Raw genomic sequence first — 22,874 nt, forward strand, 5'->3', positions numbered from 1 at the left:
CTCTGGGGCTTCACCTGCCCTGGAAAGCACCAGCAGAAGCCACCTGCCTGCTGCAACCAGCTCTGCACAGTACCTGTGCTGTCACGGGCTCGTATCGACCAAGGACAGACAAAATATCCATCTGCATAATGCTCAAGAGCAAATTTCCTAACAAAGCCCGACACCACGTTTATCTCGCCTGACTGCCAAAGACCAAATCAGAGCCAAATCCCCTGCAAACGTTGCTGAGTTTTGCAAGCTTCAAGTCCTCGGAGAGTCACATTTTCTTGCTTCTCTCTGTAACCTTGAGAGTCAGAGCTTGAGGGTTTTTTTTTGTTTGTTTTTGTTTTTATGAAAGCTGAGATTCTCAACGTTCTGGAGCCAAAGCTTTCAAGGAGAAAACAGAAAGTGAGAGCGAGGGAACCCACGAACACTGGCTTTCGGGCAGATTCTCTCATGTCCAGTGGGGTTGAGCTGAAGTGAGGCTGCAACCTTCCCTTCAGCAAGATTTCGGACAGGGCCTTCTCTTTACCATCACCTACGCACGCATGACTTGGTGGAACTGGATGTGTTTGATACCTCTGACATACTGGCCAATTTAGCTGACGCTGTCCAAAATGATTTAAAAGCTCTCGATGGTGAGGCAGACGGATGGACAGCGTGTCTCAGACGCCGTTTCCCCAGGAAAGCCCTCTATGGAATAGCGCGTTGTGCAACCACCACGATAACATCTTGACAGCTTACACCGATATTGCTCTGGTTTTTTGGAGAGCTGTGGTGTTGCAATCCAGGCTCAGGGTTAAGAGCTGGAGTTCTGGAAAGCTCATCTCCAGGAGAAGCGTGATGGAGAGGCGTCACGTCCAACGGGCGCCCGGGGCCGGAGGGGCAGGAGCCTCCACTGGACCTGCTCCAGCAGCTTACGCATTTGATGAGCTGTGCTGGCCCCAAATGTTTATTGTTTCCCAGCAAAAGTTGTACTAGAAGCACAACAACAAAATAAAATACAACAACATTCAAAGGTTAACGTGTGTTATTTTTCGCCCTCGCGCCCCAGGACTTTCCTGCACTAACGTTAGCGACTGCCACGCTTTGTTCAACCTGACAGACCAAAACAGAGGGAGGGGGCAGGAATCGAGAGCGGTTCCCGCTGCAGATCAGATTTTAAGTGGAAGCTGCTTTCGGAAACCTGGCCACGTCCAGAAATTACAACCGGTCTCGGCAATTACGAGAAGTAAAACATTAAAAAGCATGAGACAAAGTGCATTTGCATGCTAAAAGCTCCGCCAGCGGTGCTGAGAGAAAGTGTCCAACAACAAAGCAGAACGCTTCCCCCTCCAAAAAAAATATATTAACCCCGGTGTCACATCACCCTCCCCATTTGCACCCCAAAGACCACGGGGCACAGCCACAGCCCCCCTGCACCAACCATCAGGGCTGTGGTCCTGGGCCAGACACCCAAATCTCCAGGCTGAGCAAAGCTGAAGCTGCAAGAGTTAAGCCGTGCTCAGCCATCCCCATCGCAGCACAGCCCCGGGGGGTTGCCGGGAGGGGGTGCCGGGAAGTTTCTCCAAATGAGGTGGATTCACTGGAAAGCGGTGTTCCAGTAAATGCCTTCCAGTTCCGCAATTGCTGTCGCGGTGACAGGTCTGGGTTTGATTCTGAGGGTGCAGGTGAGCAAGTCACCTGAAGGCCACAAGAAGAAAACTCCTGCATCTGCTCCAAAAGTGCAAACAGGGCCTTTGGACAGGGACTGGGAGGGAGCGGGAGTGGGAGGCAGCATGCTGCTGCCTCCATGGGTAGGATTTCACCTGAAAACACAGCTTCGTGCTGAGCATGAGCTGCTGATAGGAGGGTCAGAGCAGAAGTCTTGGATAAACTGCAACCCTCCAACAGAGCTGTCCAACCCCCTGACTTAGCTAGAGAGTAGGGTTCTCCTTGAGGATTGTCCACAGAAACCAGAAGTCCACCCCACAGTGTCACTGCGAGGCCATCAGCACCTGCATGAGCATGGGACATGTTGCATGCACTGGAGCTTGTCTGGTCCCTTCCTTCATCCCCAGCTGGGCTTCCCCTGCCCCTCTCCTCATCCTCAGGAGCTGCCCTCCTGGTTCTGGTGCCCACCACCATCTCAGGAGGCACTTTTGCCACACCAGCATCAAATATTCCCTCCCCAGTGCTAGGTCCGGTCCCAGGCGTGTCCCCACCATCATTTCCGCATGACAACTCACTAGCTGCCCTCATCCAGCAGTACCACTGGCCCTCAATACCCTCCTCTAGCCCTGCTGCACTGGTGATGCTCCTCTTTTTTTTTTTTTTTTGGAAAAAAAATTTCAAGGATCTCAGGTTTCACAGCAGAAGTCAGCATCTAGCTGAGAGCGCAGGGAGATGTTCCTTCACTCCACTGAAATCCAGAGTCACCCACGTTACACCGGAGGTAATATTTTGGTCTGAACCCGGTGCTGGCCACCACGAGGGAGATGATGACAGACCTGTGATGCTCGTGTCAGCACGGCTGATGGCAGGACAATAGGCTGGTTGAGCCAATGGTTTGTCAGGTAATTTAGCGTAACGATGCAGTAAGTCGCCCTCCAAGTGGTGAGGGATTCGCCATCGAGTTAAGTCAATAACCACGCCACCAGCCCTCACCCCAAGACACCGTGGTGGCCAGGAGACGTCTCCTTGCTCATCCCTCTCCCTCCCAGGGCCTGCTCACAGGATACAACACAACATTCCCAAAAACAGGCAACTGCTTCAAACGATGCGTGCAGAAAGCTCTTAGCACAGGGATTTCTTCCTATTCCCACTTCTAGAACCTCAGTTTCAGCTGCAAAATTATTTGATAGAGACATAAGGGGAATGAACGGGGGTGACAACCCTCCAGGGACCAGCCTGGGAGACCGACAACAGGCCTGCAACGTCTTCTGGGGTGGAACAAACAGGAGCCACAAAGAAGGGGAAGCAATGTAGGAATGTACACTCACATCACATACACACAAATAGATTTCTCTCTCTTAAACAAGAGCATTTCTGGACTCAATGCAAAAGAAGGGCTTTCCCAGAGAAAGGCTCATTAGAAGTCCTCACCGCTCCAGTACCTTTCCCCTCGCTTCAAATAATAATATTTAAAAAAAAAAAAAAGCAGGGCATGTTCTTTTGAAGGTTGTTTTCTTTCATCCCTTCTCCACCCCCCGTTGATCTCTCCGGCATTTGTGGCTGGCCTGTTACCTCCGGCTGAGAGAGCAGGCCACGAGCCAGGCACAGCCCCAGCAATGCTCCTGGAGGAGCTCCACCACCAGCTTCCCTCACCCAGCACCTCGGGGACCACAAATTCCCTGCCAGAAAAGGGGGTCTGGGGACCCCAGCCCACCCCAGTGGGGAGCGGAGGTGCTGGGACGGCTTCCCCCCAGCAAAGGCTTGGTGGGGAGGGAGGTTTCAAGCCAGGGAATGAGAAGGTGGAGGATTTGGGGGATCTTTTTGCCCATTTTTGTTGTTTTCCAGGCAGTCTGTAGGGCACAAGTTGCCCCATCACCAGCCTCTCTGACCCTCAGGGGTGAGCAGTGCTGGATGCTTAATGTGGTTGTTGAAATCTGTCTACACAGGGCACTGAGTCTTCACCTGCTCCTAGGGCTGAGTTTTTGCCCAGCTGGGCTTATCTGGCAGCAGATAACATCACGGGGCACCAGCAGGACGGGTTGCAAGAGGATTAACAGGCAGGCGATGGGATCCATCCACCCCACAGCCCCATCAGCTACCCTCGACCCAGTCCACCAAGACAGCCATGCCCTCTCTCTGGGTGACCACATCCAGCCCTGCCCCAGGGACCTGAGGCTGGGGGGGGAAGTAATTCCTCATCTTCACCAGGGTTCCCCACATCAAATCCCAGCACCAGCAACAGGGCATCCTTTATTTGCATCACAGCAGCCACTCAGCTGGGCTGAGGACCTCGAAGAAAACTCTAAAAATGCCCAGGAATTAATTCCACCCTGCACAGGAGCAGGAGAAGCTCCTGCTCCGGACTCATTGCGTCCTTGATGCGTTTTTACTACTCTAAATAAGGCGGGGAACCCAGGAGCCCGGACAAGAGAACGGCAATCCCTGCCCCCAGAGCGCCTATAAACCGCAGAGACAAGATGTAACACGAGGAGGAAGCAGGCTGGAGGCTGGAGGGGATACCATAAAAATAGGATGGTTTGGAGAGCCTTTGCTGCGGGCGTAAATCACGGCTGATCTCCCCACAGATCTCAGCAGGGCAGAGGAAGTCCTCTCCCAGCGCAGCCGAACCAAACCCACCTCCCTTGGCTCGTGTTGGAGCAGCGGAGCCTGCATCCAGCCAAGCTGGCATAAATAAGGGAAGAAGTGTGCCTGAGCCTGGGGAAAAAAACAGATGGGGCTGGAGGCTGAGGGATTTGGCCACACGTGGATGGTGAGGGGCTCCCCAGCTCCAACAGGACCCTTCCTCTGCTCCTGGAGGGACCTGGGACCTGCCACGAGGAACATGGGGAGCTCAGGGCCAGCTGCCACTGACCAAGAGGGATAAAGTTCCCTGCACACCAGCGAGGCTTAAATAAACCCAACTGGTCCCAAAAGTGAACCCCACATCCTTAGCTCTCTCTCTCCCACCCCACTCACAAGTCTGCAACAGCTAAGATGGGATTTTTTATTTTTTTAAATTTTTTTTCAAGAAGGAAAGAGAAAAGCTGGGGGGGAAGAGGCATCCCATTTCAAATAAACAACCTAAATTTACTGCCGGACACATCTCTAAACCCTCAGCCCCGGCCAGCAAACTGCAGCTGCGATGTAATAAGCACATAAATAAAGTTTACAGCTAAACTGGCCTGACCCAGTATTGCCCCGAGGTGCAGAAGCAGTATCTTGTCATTAGTATGCAGAACACATCGCCTTAATGTCTGCTCATTTGTTCTCAGCCCACTCGGCTCTATAAATCTCCACAAAAGGGCAAGGCAGGGCTGCGGGGGAGAGGGGGGAGCACGGCCCGGCCAGGGGGATGGGAACAGCCCCCGGTCCCGCATCCCTGCCAAAAACATGGGTGATGGGGGCTCTACCTGCATTTATTGCTCCTTCATGTGTTAGGGTCTGCTTGAGGAAGAGGAGCAGCAGCTGGGAAGCACTTGCCCACTGAAACAGAGGGAAATAAAATAAAATAATATGATATTTCTGTAACAGGGGAGGTCCAAGGGCTATCTGTGTGGCTGGACCCCTTGCCAGCTGCCTGCAGTGACCGCAGACTGAGTGCAAGCACAGCAGGAGCATGAAAAAATAATATAGCGGGATTTTCCCCCTTTTTTCATCATTTTAAATGATTGCCAAGCCTTTATACCCCTGTATAGTGTGCCCTCTCACCACCAAACCACCCCTTGCCATCCCATCCCTAACAGCACTTTCTGTAGGGATTTCTCCGTGCACAAAGTTTTTGGCATGGGTAACAGGGAGATGGCGGGGTTTGGGGAGAATTCCTGCAGTTATGGCATCATCGTGCAGGATCAGCAGCATCCCCAGCACCCAAACAGCGGTGTGATCTCCTTCCTGCACTGAAGCCTTACATCTCCCAGGCAGGTTGTGGTGGGATGAGAACAAACTCTGATGTGCTGTCCCACACGGCCCTGCTAGAAAGCAGCTTCACTGCACAGAAAACTATTTTCTGTACAGGGAAATATTACCGATCCTTCTCTGTCATCAGTCTTGTTGGGCTCTCCCCGACTTGTCTGAAGAAAGCAAAATGTGATTTATTGTCTGACAAGAAAAAAAAGAGAGAGGAGCAGTGCAAAGCAGCCACACGGCTGATCAAGCACCTGGGGAGCAGAAGAGGAGCTACCTGGGATGGAAGGTGCCAAAGGGAAACCACTTCACATCGATCAGCAGAGTCTGGTGGCCCAAGAATCAGGATTTAATTAGGCTACAAAAGTCTAATTAGGCTATAAAAATCAGGAAAATCAGTGCATGAGGCACAGGGTCCCCTCTGAAGCCTCCCACAGGGACAGCAATTTCCCTCCATAGCCTGTGTCCAAAGACAGCCAGGAGATGAGGAAGCTTTGGGCTTGCAGCTGGCAGCTGTTAACACCCACAGCTGTGCTAGGTCTTTCCCTTTTTCTGCAAAAAGCACTGGTTTCTGCCCTGAGAACACAAGTTACTCCTGATCTAAGCTTTCCAAAGGACAGCTCCACATGCTTGTACAGCACAGGGCAAAGAGGTCAGAGCTCTTCGGAGATAACACAATAAAAGTGAGCATCTATGCAATTCGGCACCTTCAGCAGCTTTCAGGTGTTTCCAAGCAGAAAAAAAAAAAAAAAAAAAGAAAAGAAAAAGTATTACTAAAGTATGATTTTGCTTTTAGAATTATACCAGAAAATCACTTCTTTGCAAGCAAAGGAATTTCCCCTCCCAGCTGGCACTTCAGCCTGGGACTGGCAGCAGGGAAGCTCAGCATGATGTTGGGAAATAAAAAAGCAGCTTAAAGAGACCAGAGCTGAGGCTGGGCTGGCTCCAGCACTGACCTGTCCCAGCCCCTCTGGCACCTCTCCTCGCCAGGCCTGTGCAAGCAGGAGGTTACCCTGCAGGCAAGCAGAGCTGGTCAGAAAGGTGAGGCTGCAGCCAAAAAGCAATTGGCAAAAGGTAGGGAGGAGACTCAAAAATACACATCAAGCGTGTAACCAGGTGTAAAACCAAGCACACGCTCCCTGATAGCTTTCTGCATGCTAGAAGCTAGAAAGCCTGAACTTCAGAATTTTCCTAGTATGTACCAAGAAAGCCCTGAAGTTACATGTTTTCCAAGATTCCAAGTAGTTCACTTTCATTACTTTTTAAATAATGCAATCTGCTGACACACCAGGTTCACGCTTTCTGGGATTCCATCAACATTTGGACGTACACAAGGTGTGGTGTTTCGGCAGCATGCAGGCACCTCAGCTCTGCAACAGCCTCCAAAAATAAGGACACAAATCCCCTATTCTAGGTGATGTATTAAGGGCAGAGACTAAAATTAAGGGTAAGGTTTGAACTGAAACTCAGGGCTATAGCTGGTCTGCAAATCTAAGCCCACGTGTTGTAATTGAGTCACCTGGCTGCATTGCATGCATACAGTGCCTTCAGATTTGCTTTTTAAGGAGCTGATTCAGCAGATCCCAGCAGTTCCCACAGCTTTTGCTGCAGGTTAGCAAGAGGAGCTCGAATTCAGCACAGCATTTACCCAGTGTCACTTTGGATTGGGGTGGAGGGGCGAAGCCTGAGAACATTTCTGATGTCAGAAGCAATCAGGAGATGCAAGGAGGCTCCACGCAGACACAAAATTGGTGATGAAACCACTAGGTGTTTGGCATCTCGTTACACTGGAGGACTTCACTTTGTAACCGTGCAGCCCGTTGGTGTTAAACACGTTCCTGTACCTGAGCATGAGTAAGATTGTGTTTAAATACGGCAAGATCCACTAAAGCTGCCCTGGTGGCGAGGCAGGTGACCTCCCTTACCTCAGGTGGGAAACCAGCGCATCCGGCCGCTGATGCATCTCTCAGATATGCCAACTTGTTAGGTGATAATTGACACGCAATAAATCTGGTTTTTAACTCAGTTAATTACCAGCATTGCGCTCATGAGTAATATGATAGCATTTAAGGTGTGGCGCATTTTCCATTACAGAGCCCCGGCCGCATGAATTCCATGAGAAAAGCTTTCTCCTGGATGCAGCTCCGCAGCAGGCAGCCCCGCTCCAGCCTGAGCTTTTAACCCCAAAACGCCCCCCAAAACTTCACATCGCAGCTTCTTCTGCAGAGCTGCACCGACACACGCCGCCAGCGCTGTTGTCGGTGAAGCTGGGCTGATTTCATGCCACTCCCAGCCTTCCCCGTTCCGTAACACCATGGCACTTGCATCAGTGTCAGCAATACCGGATGGATTGAAGGGTATTATGCCTAAAAAAACAAGGAAGGAAATATTGCAACCGAGCCAAAGACCGAAGAAAAACCAAGGCTGAGGAACTGAGCACTCAGGTTCCCAGCTGGAAATTGTTCTGAAGGCACAGTTCAGTTCGGTGCAGCAGCAAAGTTAAAGCTTGTGGCAAACGAAAACACAAAGCCCCAACAGGAGGAAGAGCTCTAGGAAAGGACAAAGCGGCGTAGGAGAACACCTCTGTGATACAGCAGCAAGCTCAAAGCACAACGTCTGTAATCCAGACCTCACACAGCTCTTTGGTGTATTCTCAGCAGAGCAGAGCCCATTGAAACAAGTTTCTTTGCTGCAAAAGCTGCTTTTCCAAAATACCCTTTTGCAGGCAGGTAGTTTCAGCAGAACCTGCATCAAGGCTCAGTGCCAAAAAGCTTTTATCTCAGCAACCTAGGGGAAAAAAAAAAAAAAAATCCCGTACTCCCAAAAAGTCCTTGTGGCAGAAGTATTCAGCTAGGATAGGAGGACAACCACACTGGGGCTTCAAACCCAGGGCCACTCATGTCCTTAACTGGAGCTTCTGATGGAAGAGGAGGGCTTTGCATGGTTACACAGGCACTGCACGGGGAAGGAGAGGAAAGCAAAGCTTGCGCTCAGCTCCCTGACCCAGCCCAAGGTCCACAAGAGGGAAACGCCTGCACACCAGCTCTGTGATCCAGACACGGCCAGAACCAAGGTAGGAACTTCTTCCCCAGAGGAGCCCAAAAAGCTCAGCCCTGCAGGACCTCCAAAGCAGCCCAGCCACACGCAGAAAGCCTCAGCTTCAGCCCACAGCCTGCAAACATTTCAGTATCCAACCTGCTGGGAGCTCCACAGGTAGGAACACAAAGCAACCAGCAGCCTTTTTTTCCCCCCCCCCCATCACGTTTGAACCCTCCACCTCCAGGACACAGCATCACAGCTGCTCCCGTGCACAGATTTAGTCAGGGCTGCCTGAAGCCGTACCCCTGTTCTCCTATAAAGAGGGACCCGATGCATTACTACCCAACCTCACAGCAGTTTCAACCTCACTGCTTTCAAGCTGACACGTTTCTGTCAAAGAGACAGAAAATCGAGAAAAAAAAATTCCCTGCAGATTCTCATCTTCCTTCCGTAGCCTCCTCAAGCCATTGTTTTGCAGTACAAGTATTTCAGCTCTCACTGTACCAGGGAACAGGATTAGACAGGTCACCGTGGGATCAGATTACAGACTTTTACCTTTTTAACTTCTCTTCTCAGCACGTAGGCTCGAGAACTGACACCCGGCGAGGGAGCAGGCAAGGGACAGGCATGGGTGGAGGTGGCCGCCAACCGTCAGTGATTCAGAGCGATTTGCCAAGTCATTGGAAGTTCTCACGATTCCAGGGCCTAAAACAAAGAATCGGATGGGCTAAAATTAAAGGGTGCAGAAGCTGAGAATTTTACCCAGCCCATACAGGCAGCACAGGGAGCAGAGGATGAGAAAGCATCCTGCTAGGGCTTTATTTCCCATGCGGTTCAGAAATGCATTCGCCCTCCCAGCTCCCCAGAAAGACATCCCAGACTGGTCTGGGAGACATCAAGAGACGGGACAGGTAAAGAGCCCATTCCAAAGGGTAATCACTCCAGTAAAAGCCCACGCCAAACTTGTTATGTCTGTTTCTAACTTAGACCTATTAAAGCTCATTACAAACTTCTCTGATAGCTGCAGATAGCTTACACTCACTTTCCCTATTGCAAAGGGAACAGGGCTGCCCATCCCCACACCTCCTGCACAGGAGTGTCATACAAATTAGATAATGATACTCGAAACATCTTTATTATTATTCAAAACATCTATTAAAACCAAGCCTTGTCTCTGTAGTTAGCAGTACACCTACTATGTATTCACTGTAGTTAGCATTACTCCTACTATACATTCGCTATTAATATATCATTAATATATTAATATATCAACATTATTTGGCTTTGAGTGTAACATTTTTCCCCCATGAAGTACAGAAGTTACTGAATTTGTTGTAATTAGACTCAAAACACAAGGAGCACAAAGTGACTCGCCCAAATTTATGAGACAGACATGGCAGAGAACAAACTCCTTTTCCCGGTACATCAGCGCCCTAATCACTGAACAGTTCTTCCTCCATTAACCTCCCAAATGACACGAAAAAAATATTAATTACCAAATTAATTAGCTTGTGTTGTTTTCCTTGTTCACCAATTACGCACACATTCATTAACTTGGTTCCCTACCACCTCGTTACTTCAAGTCATAGGAATGCCCAGGTGTTAAGGGAACCTGTGCAGACCTGAACTGCCTCAAGTCCAGACACTGCCGCGCGTGGGACACGCGGGTCCTTAGCTGGACCCAGAAGACAAATCCCATCTCATCCTGCACCCGTACCAGGCAGCACAGCGTGTCCATGAGCTCTGCCAAGTGGTGGAGCACCAAGGAACCTCCAGTCTGGGACCCAAAGTCCAGCAAGGACGTGGTGTGAAATGCAATGTGCACGAAATGCCCAAGACTCATGGTCACAAACCACAAAGATGCTCTGGCTTTTGGAAGAAAAGGCAAGTTTCTTTGCTTTTTCTAGCAAATCCCAAAAAGCCAAGATGCAAAATTAAATAATTCCATGTCTCTGCGGCAGGGTATTGCTCATGAGAAAAGATTTCCCTCAAATAGCACCAGCGTCTGATGTCAATTTGGGGTCTAATCCCCAAGGCTGTGTTGCACAACCTGGTCTCAAACCTTCTGAAGAAGGCTCAGACATATTATTTTAGCTGAGACATTTCCATTTGACCAATTTGCCTCTCCCAGTCCCAGGGATAACGAAGACAAACCGGTGCAAGCTGCACACCAAGAGGTAGAGATGCTGAATTCATTCCACTGTTAAGGGATGCACTAAAACACATTTCTTTAATGGTATGTATGATATACATTAAATTCATGATAGTTTCATCACACAAACAGCAGAAGCCCCCAGTATTAATTTTTGTAGCCACACAGCCATTTCTCATGCCTTGTGGCCCTTTTAAGGGTCCTCTCCCACCCTGTGCAGCCTCTCCAGTTTTTAGCCACAGGCTGCCTGCTGCCCACCCCTCCAACAGACACCCACAAGCAGGCAAAAACAGGAGAAAACAAGAATTTTAACCAAAAGCCAGAGCAGACAGGTCTCTATCATCCCAGGTGAACCCCAAATAGAGAACGTAAGCACACCAAGGGCTGGAGCCACCTGCTGCAGGTCCCATGTTGGGAACCTCATGGTGCTGAGCCCACCCCAGAGGCAGCCCCATGCCACCCCAGCCAGCTCTGCCACCAGCCCGGCCTCTGCAGGCATCCAGGGCTGCTTCAGACATTTTGGCATATCCCAAAATGGCCCAGAACACCTTCGTTAATAAAGCTTCTGAGATAAAGACTAACGCAATCCCTTTTTTCACAGGCTTCTGCCGGGTAATTACAAGCCTATCACTGCTGAGTTAATTACACGCAGCTAGAGATGTTATTACGTGCGGATGGAAAAACACATCCTACCTGGAACAAGTTCCTTCTGCCCTTAGCTGGCTGATAGATAAATGTTTTCCAGAGAAGAGGAAAGCTGGGAAACCTCCTTTCAAACGGTGAGCGGGCGGTTGTGCAACGCTGCTCCCTTCCGAAAAGGGAGCCGGGACCCAGAACACCTCGGGGGGAAAGGAGCCCACGAACTGGGGTTTGTGGTGACTGCCCCGTTCACACCTCCAGGGCTGGAGGGAAGGCAGCAGGGCTGAGCCATGCGCTCAGGGAGAGGAACCCACATCCCTCAAGAGCATCATTTGCTCCAGAGCCTCACAGATAAGTCACCAGGAGCCCCAGGTGGGCACCTACAGGCAGTCAGTGGCAAAAGGTGATTTTCTCCCGGTGATAACATGCATAGGGAGCAACTGAACAGTGGCAAGCCTTGGCTCCTTATAAACATCTTCATTTTCAGCTGATCCCCAAAGAATCCCACTCCTTGCTTTGTGGGGGGGCAGTTTCTGAAGGCTGAACGTTTCCAGACAGCACATTCAGGACATGCACCGTGGAAGCCCACACAAAGGCTGGAGGAAGATAATTTCCCCCTCCCCCCCCCAACTGCTGCTCTATTTTAAGCAGAGAATTTTGGAAAAGAAAACACATGAAGAAACACTGTCAAGCTGCACCGATTAATAAATGCCAAACAGATGCACACCATCCTCTGCAGGATGATGTATGCGACAGGCCAGGGCAAACCCCAGCAAATGCATTTCCGAGCTCACCGCCCGAGGGCTCAAACAGGTAGCGACAGAGAGGGGGGAAAAAAAAAATCACAATTATAAAAAGAAACTGTCGGGGAAAACACTGAAAACAAGCAGGCGAGGAAAGTGACAGTCGGGTTCAACAACGGAGGTGGTGAAAGGAGCTGGAGACAAACAGCTACCGGCAGCGTGCTGCGCTCAGGAGGGGTGGCAGCCCGGATAACGGTGCAGCCTGGGGGCAGTTTGGCCATTGGGACCAATGGGGAGCCCCCCTGGGGATGGTTTCCTACAGTTTTCATGACCAGGAGGGCTCCACTGTGCACCCACGGAGATGTGCACAGAGCAGCAGCTCGGCTCTTGGAAAGCTCCTCAGCTCTTGTTAACAACCCAGAGATGGAGAGAATTCACCCTCCCCCTCCTCACGAGCTAATCCGGTATTTAATTAAACTCCAGGTTAAAAAAAAAAAAAAAAAAAAAGGAAAGAAAAACACGTGTTATTTTCCAGTATGAACTTTGCTGATGGCTGTTTCCAGCCCTGGGTCTCCCTCTGCTTCCTGAAGGTATCAATCACCTTCTTGGGAAGGTGCATCACCTCCTCTCCTGCCACTCACCCCGGCTAGGCACTGCTTCTGGACTGAGTCAATACTTGAAATATTTGCCATCAATGTGTCAGGCATGTAAATTAGCATTTAAGTCCTGATGCTTGTACCCAATTAAAGGCTTCTTAAGCTCCCGATGCTCAGCCAGGAACGAGGCTGCCAAGGAGGGGCCATTCCCAGCCTGCACTTCGCTCCTGGTCCCTGATACACAAAAAAACACCCTTTTTTTTAGAGATTCTCACTAAAACCGGCACCGCTCCCTGCCCGGAGCCCCGGCAGCCCCTGCCCTTCCAGCTGATCCAGTGGAGCACCCGTGCAGCTGCTCGGGCACATTTTTGCCATTGCACACCCACCCCTGCGACCAGGCAGGAGGAATGCAGCGCAGTCAGTCCTGCTGGCTTGTGAAAACGTCTGCCTTCGCTACCGAGCACAGAACTGAAACCATTTCCAAGACATTTGCTGACCCTCCACACCCACTCTGCAGTATGTGAGGCCGGTAATTATTTACCCAGCAAAATATTAAATAAAGAGAGGAAAAAAAAGCTCTCAGGACAGGCAGAGCTACTTATCATTTCCTTCAATCTAGGGTTGGGTTTTGGAGAGTCATTTGCCTACAGGTGACTGACAGCAGCGTTTTATGATGAAATGCTGTTTGCAAAAACACCTTGCCTAAAAATGGTTCCACCAGAGCGAATAAATTCCATCAGCTAATCTGACGCTGCCACCCACAAATCCTATTGCTCATGGATCCAGACGTATGAGCCCAAGATGCGGCACCAGCAGTGGGTGAACTGATTTAACTGATACCCCAATAGATCCTGCACCTTTGGGACAGCGATGCCAGGCACTGATTTTATTGCAAGCTGCCCTTTAAGAGACAGAGATCACACCATGAATTACAAGGCACAGGCGAGCACTGCATGGCCAATTCTGTCTCAAGCATCTTTGCATGCCCAGGCCACCACCCTCAGGGTGCTGCTGCCTCTGGGCACGTGCTCCTCCTGGGCAAGTGTCATGCATGAGACAAGAAGGAACACGTTTACTCCTTTGTGATGCAGTAGGACTCCAAAAAGCACTTCCTCAGAGAAAGGTTTTTTTCAAACTGCCCCAGACACCAATCATGCAAATGCATAGAAGGGTTTCCTCCTTTCCAAAGTGAGGAATTAACATTAAGCAGAGAGGATGGGAGAAGATGCAAGTCAAAAAGAGTCAAGAAAAACTCACACAGGGTAGAGATTTTAGAGATTTGCAGAAGCATAAGGCAGGGAAGCTAATTAAACCAGCTCAGGTGTTCCCTGCACCTCAGGCTAGTGTCAGGAAAAAAAACCCACATGTGCACACACACAGAGGAAGGCGATAGCCCATAATATGCACTTTGGTGCTTCTCAGAGGCTTTTACCTAAGCGTTGCCACAGCGATGTGTACATAACTCTGTCCTTGCTCCAAACTGCAGTCAGCAGCCCGACGGCACCCAGTGGTGGGTGGACAGGTGCCTGTCAGAGCAGATGGGGTTTGCTCGGGGCAAAACCCAAATCCTGAGCAGGGTCCTGCTGGCAACCCCTTCCCCGGGGGGGAGAACTGGAAACCCTGAGAAGAGCGAGCCTGAGGGCACCGGGATTCAGCTCCCACAGCCCAGCAGTGGAGCCCCATGGTTAACCTCCCCCCCATGCTGCAACCCTGGAATAAAATCTGTAAATGTGCTGAAAACCTCCAAGGCTCGCTGGGTTTACTGGAGGAAAACATCCCAGCTTCATGGGGCTGTCCTGCTCCTTGTTCTGCCTGCAAGTCCCACCTGGCTGCTGCTTTTGCTTAATGTGGCCATGCCACAAGTGGGGACAGCAGCCAGTTCCCGTGTTCCTTCCCTTCCCAACACAACAGGATCAATGCTCAAGGGATTCACATCACTCTGAGCAGCTTACAAAGCACTGGAAGGTGTCAATGGAGCAGGCACAGCCTGAGACATCTGCTCGCTGTGGACCATGAGCAATGTCCCCAGAACCCAACAGGAGCAAACCCTTTTGGCGATCACCCCGGCATCGTCCCCACTGTGCTGCAGGAGGCAGACCGAGGGACCCAGCAGGGCCAGGCTCCCACCTCCAGCATTTTCCGAAGCAGTTTTGTCAAAACTGGCAACTTAATTAGCAAAAATCCATGGGTATAATTTAGGAAGAAACACTACTTCCAAGTTGATGAGAAAAATATTTTAATTACAGTAGTTAACAGGTGATGCCTATGCCAAAATGCCCCCCTGGGACGGCCACAAAGATTTTCCCTGAACGTCAAGCGAGGGAGAGAGTGGAAGGGGGAAACACAAGGGGAAGACTGCAGAGAGGAAGACAAGCAGCAAGGAAAGGCTTTCTGTAAAAGCTCAGCAAACATCTCCAGGCCCTGGTCAGTCACCAGCAGACATGAAACGATGGGCCAGGTAAACCAGATAACCACCGCGCCTCGTTCGCCGCCCAACAGTTGGCAAAAACCAAGGGGCAGGAAGCTTTCTCCTTTGAAGGCAGCTGCTGGGGGTGATATTTGTTTTCTCTGCACGGCTCAACAGAAATATGACTTTCCTCATCAATCCTGCAGACAGCAGTAAGTGGTGTTTGCTCTCGAGTCGAGTTTCTTTCCTGCTACGGTCTCCGTAAAGCATCCAGGTCCCTCTCCCCCTCGGAAACCCATCAGATCTGCTCGGTGCCCGCCAGCCCCACCGCCCCCAGACAGAGCCATAAAAATAGCAGCAGTTTTCCTGACACGGCCTGATATGCAAAGTAGCCATAGCTGGCAGGTGAATCACTGATCCACACCATCCCAGGACAGGATCTCAGCTCTTTGTTATTCCTGAATCACCTCTGCTCATGCACACCCCCAGGTTCTTCACACCTATTCTTAGGGGATAGCCAAAGGAAGAACGGCTTCAGCAGCCTCAGAAAAATATTTCCTCCTCTTTTCAGCTTTTACCAGGAAGGGTCCAGGCTCCCTAAAAGATCATCGCTTCTGTTGGTACTTCAGGTTTCAGCTACTCAAAGTGAGTAAGAGGTTAAAAAACAGAGAAAAAGAGGACTAAAATAAAACTGGACTCATTGTTTACTTCCCCATGTTGGTTTTTAGATGCTATCAAGCTCCTAACCAGGAACTCAAACAGCAGGGACTCACTTTGATAAAACATATCCTTCCTCCCCGCTGCAGGCATTGGGGTAGGAGCTCCTGCGGGCTCGCGGTCCCATCCCTCGGCATTCCCCAGAGCAGGACAGGCTGGGATTTTCCAGTCACACAAACACCCCTTTGGGCTCACAAATCCCAGGACCAACCCACAGGACCTGGAACACTGTAGGTGCCTGGCTCACTGAGACAATTCCCTTCCCTCCTCGTGAACAAATAAAACACCGGGGCTCGAATAAAACACACGCTGAGCCAGAGCAAGGACGGATGGACGCAAGAGGGTGGCTGGAGCCCCAAGTTCTCAATGCATTTGATCAAATATAGCTCCAGAACACACAAAAGTAAACTTTTCGGCAAGTTAAGGACTTCCTCAGCCCTTCCCTAATGGCAAAGAGCTAGGAACAGCCTGTAAAAACTTCTAGCTCCATTTCTCTGCAGGAAGCAATAGAGTGGTTTCTGCTGGGCACCCGCCGCCTGGGGAAATAACGGTGGCGAGCCACGATGGGAGGAGGTGATCCAGGGATCTCATGGACCCGAGGTGGCCACTCCATCCCCCGGCAGGGTTGGATGTGAGGCAGCATCCACGGCAGCCCCCAGCCCTCAGCTCCCTCCCGACAGGAGGCCCATGAGCTATCGAGATGATGGATGCCATCAACGCGCGGGGCGAGCGCTGGCTGCACGCTAAGCCACCTGTGTCATCTGTCAGTCCTCAGGAAGACACTGTTAACCACAGCTTCAAATTTCCTGAAACTGGAGATAATTGTTGGTTTTGGCCGGGCTCTGAAATGTGCCCAGAGCACCAGGCTCAAAGGCTCCTTGGGAGCGCCGTGATTTAATAGGAGACGAGAAACCCTGACTCCAGCAAGGCTCCGGGCTGGAGGGAGGCTCCAATCTACTCCAACAGGCTGCGTTATTGCTTTTTAATATTCCTCCTAAACCACCTCTGCTTCAAACGCCAGACCAAAGCACTGGTTAAGGACTGGGAGCTGTGATTAAAGCAAAACCATTCCTGGCGCTTGCAAAGCCACACGTCTCCCTGCGTGCACAGGCCTGGGGGGCTGTCACCAGCTGTCACCCCTCCAGGGATGCAATAAAGTCTGGAAACCAACAGACATTTGGGGGAACAGCCTCGGGAACGGGAGCAGGGCACAGCTTCAACACCGCTGGACAGATTTGGCAAAACCTCCCTAAGTGGAGGTTTAACTTCCCAGGTGCCCAAAGGATGGGAGCTGAACTGGGTTGCCTGAATTTGGGGTTGTGTTTTCTTCCAGGTAGGAATGGAAAAAGGTTTTGCCTTTATATATTATATATTTTCTGTTATTATTATTATTTTTAATACACTCCAAGGCCTCTAGCAGCCACGTAGCCAGCTCCACATGGAACACGCAGGGTAATAAATAAGATGCTGATGCAGGTGGCACACTCCTGAGCTCAGATCTGCCAGGATCAAGGGATCTGCTTCAAGCAGAGTGAGTGCAAGCACCACTCAGGACCGACTTCTCACCCTATATTTCCTGGGCAGCGTGGCCTTCTTTTCAGCCAGAGCCCCACAGACCCCAGCCACGCTCAACTGAAGCAAGGATGCCATGGGGCTCCCTCCACTTCCACCCCTCCTCTGGCTGGCCCTTTGGCAAAGCAGTGACCCCAAGCCTCACTTTTTTTTTTTATTATTATTTTTACTGCTGGCCAAACAGCCGCAGCCTCGAGATGTTCCTTCTCGCACTGCACACCTCATCCAAAGCCAATATTTGGATTGCACTTCGCCCGGACAGGCTGCACGTACCCCAGCAAGGTCTGCTGGACACCGGGGGAAGGAGGAGCTCCGTGTGCCACCACAGGTCACCCTCCACTGTTCCAGCCCCAAGAAGGTGGCACAGGACCACCAGCACACCCCTCTGCTGCTCAGACCCACCGACAGAGCCGGGGACCCCTCGGAGCTGTGCTCAGCAGCCCCGGAGAGCGAAGGAGTTAAAGCAGGCTCATTGCTGAGGGATTTCTCCGTAATCTGTACACATGTCATGGGGATCAGGGCTGTGGGTGGTAGTGCTAGTCTGTGGCAGTTGTTCAGGCCCATGGCTCAGCACCTGACTCGCTCCCAAAGCCCTCTGATCCCAGCAGTTTTCAAATTTAATTAAGAGGGACCCACGACGGGCTTAACTCCGGCCCGAAAGCTCTTTCAGGAGCTCTGCACAAAGGCCGGAGGGAGCGGAGTCACAGCAGAGGGACCACGGGGACACGGCGGGGAGGAGGGTGGGGGGGGTTGCAGAGTTTCACCCAAAACCTCCAAGGAACAGCTGGGGGGGGTGTGGAAGCAAAGGTGATGCCGAGAGCAAGAGGTCAGATTCTTTTCTGCAGAGGTAATGGTGGAAACAAGAGGAAATGCAGGTTAATAACCAACGGGCTCCGCTGGTTAAAGTTTGCCCGGGTGTGCAGAGCACCCGCAGCCCCCACCCCGCGGTGGGAGCAGCTGCGGGGGGGCTCGGGCAGGGGACGGGGCGTACTGGTGTCCCAGTTCAGATGCACCAGCCCTAAAGGATGGAGAACACGATGGCAACACAGCCACCGTGGGTGCTATCATCCAGGGAAGAAGCAATCATGGGGCATTACAATTAATGAGTTTTTTTTTCCCTAGGATAACCTGAGTCCCAGGAACGTCAGCCGAGGGATTCCTTCCCAAAAATTAGTCCCAGCCAAGGCGAAAGCCCTGACTGTCCCCAGGGGTCCCACAGCTCTGCTCACCCCCTGACCGTGTGCTCCCAGCCCCATCCCACCACCGAGCCCTCACATCACCACCAGCCTCAGTCTTGCTGTTAAATGCCTTGGGTGGAAGTTATTAACTGCGAACACAATTACCTGGCTGGCAGCAGCTCTATGCCCTGACTTGAAATCTGGAGCCTCATTTTAAGGCTGGGACTGAAGGGTTTGGGTCCCCACCCCCCACCCCCCTTCCCATTTTTGGCTACCAGGCAAACTCACTGAGAGCAGGAAATTAGGAATAGAAACAGTCTCAGTATCAATACTCCGCCGAGGCTGTTTACCATGGGCTATTTGCACTAGATAATCGCTCAGAAGTGTCTCACCTCCTCAGCTCTTCAAGAGCCAAATGATGTCATGGAAGTGGCATCCGGAGCAGGAGCCAAAGTGAACCAGCACAACCCGTGCCCAGCAGGAAATCGTTCAGGAGCCCCAACAGACACCAAACAAAAACTTCCCCCCCGATGCTGCCCATTTGCCAGGGCACAAATGGGGATCACCAGGAAACCTCTGGGAATTTGGGGGAATTGGACCTCAGCTGCACCCTCGTGGGGTTCCTTGGTCCCCGTGAGAAGTGCCCGGAGCATCCCTGCACCCAGAGGCACGGGGCAGTGAGTGGAGACCAAGCAACCCAAGGAGCCTGATCCTGCCCAGCAGCCACCTCCAAACTGTGACAGACCCAGAGCATCTCCCCCTCCCCACCTCAATTAGCATTTATTCCTACAGGAGGCAGCCACAGAAATTAAGAACAATGAGACCCTCACTGCTGGGAGCTGCTGAGCCACAGGTACACGAGCACAGAAAGCAGAAGAGGGCTCCTGGGGGGCTTCTTCCAGGGCCACCCCGAGTGCTCCCACCTTCCTGCACCCTGGGAGCTGCTTCAGCACAGCCAGACACAGGCTCTGGCATCGAAATCCCAGCAATTTCCCACTGTGAGATTTGGTAATCAGGGCAAGCAGCAGGACAGAGCACAACTGCCCCGTGCTCAGCAACCACAGCCGTGCCCACCCACGACCCCAGCCTCTCCCACTACCCCTCATCCACCCACACACCTCCAAATACTCCCTGTGGGCAATGCTGGGGCCAGGCAGCTGCTGCCCAGCCAAGGACAAAGAAAGAGCCCCCAAATCCCACCCCATGCCCCCAAGGGGCTGCAGCAGGAACCACGCAGCCAGGGGAGCGCACGCAGGGAAGGGGACCCCGGGAGCTGAGGACGATTTAGGTGTCAGTGCTGCCTCCAGCCCCTTTCAGTTCCGTGGGCATGCTCTAAAATGTGTGCACGGGGTCCACAGAGACAGACCTACATGATCTGCCTTTGGCAGACCTCAAAAAGAAACATTTTGCCATTTCATCCCGCTATTTAAAAAAAAATAAAAGCAAAGCGCGAAGGGGCATATCACACGATTAAATATCCACGGCAGCTAAGAGAAAGAGGCGGGCAGAAACACAGGAACCCAGAAGAAAAAAAAAAATCTGGGTTTTATTATTAAACTATTATCTCAAATTTCTAATAAGCAGGTTGGAGTTTAAATTACAAGATCTCTAACAAAGTCAGGATCCAAACAGTTCAGGAGCCCTCAGATAACAATCGCCTTCCCCCAGATCGGTTTCAAGTCATTTCTCTGCACAGACAAAGCTCCCTTTCAGAGCAGCAAAGAGGGACCTCGGGGTTTTATTACCCGCGGAGCTGTGGCCCTGAAGATGCAGTAACAGGGGTGGAAACAGGTCCTGCTTCCCAGCAGGGCACCTGAGCAGCAGCAGGGACGGGACAGCGAGGCCACAAGGGGCTTGGGGACAACCCAGCCCCGCGAGATGTGCCCTAAATCCCTGCTAAATGCAGCCTTGCAAGGACTCCAAGATTTGGGAGAAGAGAAGGGAGCAGGGACCCCTCTGCCTCATGGCCACGGGGTGATATCAGAGCAAAGCTCCTTGGGGGAAAGACTGGAGGGAAGCGAAGGAGCAGCTCCATCCCCACTGCAGCAGCCGCATTTGGATGATTTGAGGGAGGCAGCCAGAGCCAAACGATGTGCCACGGCTTGTTAGGGGCTGGCTTAAGCCTTGAAGCATCCCTTTTACTGGTAATCTCGCAGGAAGGATACACCAAGCCTCTGATAAGTTTGAGCAGAGCTTTCACTTGAAGGGAAGGGACATTTGATCCTCGCTGGGGAAGGTGAAACCAGGCTAGGAGCAAACCTTTTGCCAGGTGGTAACGGAGCTCACGGCCCAAACAGCAGTGGTGTCTCAATGTCAAGGACCACAAATCACTCCTCCCACAAAACATTGGATCTGGCATCCTTGATGCCTTCTTCAGAAGTATCCTGAACTGGAAAAGTCAGGGTTAGAGCAATCCCTTTAGGGCAGGAGATCACAGATGGGTTGGAGGACCTGCAGATTGTTCCCTGATTTCTCCCAGTTCCCATACCCAATACCTCTGAGCTTTGTGTGCGTGGCTGATACAGAGATCCAGGGTGCATTTGAAACGTAGATACCCCAAACCCAAGGGGTCTGAAGACACCAAATGCGTTTCACCACACCCCTCAGGACAGGCAAGGATTTGCCCCCAAATCCTGCCCCTTCCAGGGAAGGATTAGCCAGAACTGCAGAGCAGCCAGAGGCAGGGGCAAGGGGTTGGATGCAGGAAGGGGAGCACGTCCTGGGGCTACACCTGGAGATGGATGCTCCTCGCACAGCTCGGTCCCACTGCACCACCCCAAATAACCACCCATCCTATCCATCCCACTGCGATGCCGAAGGCGCACAAAAAACAGGGTAAATGCCCCAAATCAGGCACCCAAAGCCATCCCAAGGAGACAACCACCATGCACTCAGGACCTCGCTTTGGCTGCAGCTGGCAGGCGAGAGCAGCTCTTCCACCAGCAGCCCGGGAGGCTGGAGGAAGGCCACTTCGGTCCAGCTCTGCCAGCAGCCTATATATCACCCTGAAAAACTTCCCCTGCACCTTGCCAGCCCTGCCTCCCTCCCTCCAAGATTCCTCTAATTAATTCAGGAGAAAATTAATTACGGCGGGATTTTCAGAGGCCCGGCATCTAATGATGGACTCCCTCTGCTCTAAACCAGATAATCTCGGGCTCCCATTTGCTCTGCCAAACCTCGCTCCCTCCGCCTCCCCCTTCCCACCCCAGCACAATGCCGCCGTCTAAATTAGGCAGGGAAAGAGTCGCTTGGCAAAAGCGAATCCGAGCACCAAGGTCAGGCCCCGAAAAACAACAGAGCTGCCTAAAGAAACCCCAGCGTTAATCCCGTCATGCTTCCGCCAAAGATTCCCCTTTTCAAGTGTTTTCTTCCTGGTAAACAAAGTTCTCTCCATTGGGCTGTGAATTTCAGGACACGGTTGCTTAGTAATAGCGGGCTGCAAACCAGGAGCTTCGCCCTCCCCTGTCACCCTTCCCAACCCTTGGAGGAGAGCAGAGGGTTTATTAGAAATAATTAAAAGGCTACAGAAATCCAGAGGCAGGACAGAGCTGATTTAAGCCACGGTCATTTCTGCTTCAGGTGGACGTGGCTCCCAGTAATTGGGATTTGCAGAGATGCTCCCCGTCCCCTTTCAGCTCCAAAGCTGAGCAGACCGAAGCATCTCTGTGCTTGCCACTGCCCTTGCTGCAAGCGCATCACTGGTGCAGTGTCACCCACACACTGGTTTCCAGCTCAGGCTCCCAGTTTCCCCTCCGTAAATGCTGCCCAAGAAGCAGGAGCTGTGGGAGCTGCCCTGTGCCTGGTTGGTACCCAGCAAGGGATGCAGCAACCGGGCACCCAACCCACCTCCAAACAGTGAGGGCTCGAAGAGGAAAGTTGAGGCATCCACAGCTCCTCTGGGTAACCTGCTCCAGTGCCTCAGCACCTGTAGAGTGAAGAATTTATTCCCTATAGCTAATCTAAATCTACCCTTAGCTTAAAAAATCCTTATCCTATCACTACACTCCCCAACAAAGCTGTGGGTGCTGGAGCCATCTCCCCATATCTCCGAGCATCCCCTGCTCCTCACCAGGAAGGCAGAGCGCACAGGTGAGAGCCCCCGAGGGCACTGCACCACCGTGCACATCCCCAGCACAACCACAGGGGAGTAGAAATTTGGAAAAAATCCCTTTGCCTGCCCTACTTAAATCTCAGGGACTATTTTGGCAGTGCTGGGAGCCCCGGAGGACACATCGATGTTTGTGGTACCCAGGCCAAGAGCAGAGGGGCCCCTGCGTGCCGCGGGCTCCCGGCAGC

At 51.8% G+C, this 22,874-nt stretch overlaps 1 long non-coding RNA gene across 1 annotated transcript in view; it reads right to left on the reverse strand.

Moving 5' to 3' along the window:
* Positions 1-22,874, reverse strand: part of LOC137841928 (uncharacterized) — a 127,660-nt gene that overhangs the window by 88,605 nt on the left and 16,181 nt on the right. Inside the window, exon 3 of the long non-coding RNA XR_011088837.1 lies at positions 9,130-9,279. This is a non-coding gene — a long non-coding RNA (uncharacterized lncRNA). The remainder of the gene's footprint in view (positions 1-9,129; positions 9,280-22,874) is intronic.

The sequence above is a fragment of the Anas acuta genome, chromosome 18 (assembly GCF_963932015.1).
Source record: "Anas acuta chromosome 18, bAnaAcu1.1, whole genome shotgun sequence".
Taxonomy (NCBI): domain Eukaryota; kingdom Metazoa; phylum Chordata; class Aves; order Anseriformes; family Anatidae; genus Anas; species Anas acuta.